Source organism: Penaeus monodon, chromosome 25 (genome assembly GCF_015228065.2).
Source record: "Penaeus monodon isolate SGIC_2016 chromosome 25, NSTDA_Pmon_1, whole genome shotgun sequence".
Lineage (NCBI taxonomy): Eukaryota > Metazoa > Arthropoda > Malacostraca > Decapoda > Penaeidae > Penaeus > Penaeus monodon.
This window is the reverse complement of record NC_051410.1, coordinates 10,125,470-10,125,881: the sequence shown is the minus strand read 5'-3', so window position 1 is coordinate 10,125,881 and position 412 is coordinate 10,125,470.

The window sequence follows — 412 nt, the reverse complement described above, 5'->3', positions numbered from 1 at the left end:
CACAACTATTATTTTTTAATAATATTATTATTGTCATTTTTATTCCTACTGCCAATGCTTATTTTATTATTACCGGACTACTGGTCCTGCTTATAGTATTTTCTCTCTTTATATTATCAACTTTATCATGTCCCATATTTATCAATATTATTAACATTACTAGGATAGTTACAACAATCATCACTGTGATTATCATTTGCTGTTATATAGTGCTGTTATATTTTTCCCCTTATTCTGGCAGTCCGTATGGTTATGATTATCTTTTTATAATTTATGAAAATTACAGCACTATTATTGTCATTAATTGCTACAGTTTCTGTTACTACTGCTATTATTATCATTATCATCATTTTATAATTATGTGTATATACAAACACCAAACATATTGAGAAAGAGAGAGGGAGTCTGAAAT